This window comes from Gadus macrocephalus, chromosome 22 (assembly GCF_031168955.1).
Source record: "Gadus macrocephalus chromosome 22, ASM3116895v1".
Taxonomy (NCBI): Eukaryota; Metazoa; Chordata; class Actinopteri; order Gadiformes; family Gadidae; genus Gadus; species Gadus macrocephalus.
In genome coordinates this window covers 15,382,571-15,383,547 of record NC_082403.1, presented here as the reverse complement: position 1 = coordinate 15,383,547, position 977 = coordinate 15,382,571, and positions in this window count along the sequence as shown.

The following is a 977-nucleotide window of genomic DNA, read 5'->3' as shown; positions in this document are numbered from 1 at the left end:
ACACACACATGCAGACTTTCAATGCCAGTGTGTGGGTATGTGTATTTCTGTGTGTGTGTGTTGTGTGTGTGTGTGTGTGTGTGTGTGTGTGTGTGTGTGTGTGTGTGTGTGTGTGTGTGTGTGTGTGTGTGTGTGTGTGTGTGTTTGCGTGTGAGTGCGTGTGTGTGTGTGTGTGTGTGTGTGTGTGTGTGTGTGTGTGTGTGTGTGTGTATGTATGCGTGTGTGCGTGCATGTGTGTGTGCATGTGTCAGTGTGTGTTTAGGTCACACAGCGTTCGGCTTACAGTATAGGGTACTGCATACGGTATATGAAAAGTAAAATGCCTACAAGTGTAGAACTTGTAGAGAATAAGAATTAAGGGAGAAAGAACCACTTACAGAGGAGGAACCAAACTCCTCAAACTTAGAACTAAATACTGCAGAACAAGATCACCAGAACAACACAGCACAGACCAATGTTTGAAATACATGATGAATCCATTCACTCATGAATGGTTAAAGGTTAATGAATTAATTAATACATTGATAGATTAATTCATGCATAATCGATGGAAAATACATTAATGAATGTTGGGGAATGTGGACCATGGCTCATATTGTTAATACTTTTATTCAGGTAAGATATAAGACAAGAGTGCTCCGTGGAAGGAAGCGAGTGGTTAAATAATGAATATATCTGAGACTACAACGAGACACCAAACAAGCTGATGTTAAAGATCCCATCTCATTCTTTTTTAGGGTTAATAATTACATTTGAGGGTACTACTAGAAGGTGTTACATGCCTGTATGTTAAAAATACACCTTATAATTCTCACAATGTTCATTTCTGCATGATCAATTTCAGCGCCCCCCTCCCGAGTAGCCCAGTCTGCTGGGGTTGGTCGGACGTTTTGCACGTGTCTGCAAATTCTCACCCCCGAGATGTTACACATTGTGGGTAAACGGGAGGCGGGGCTTCTGCACCTCAGCACCGCCCA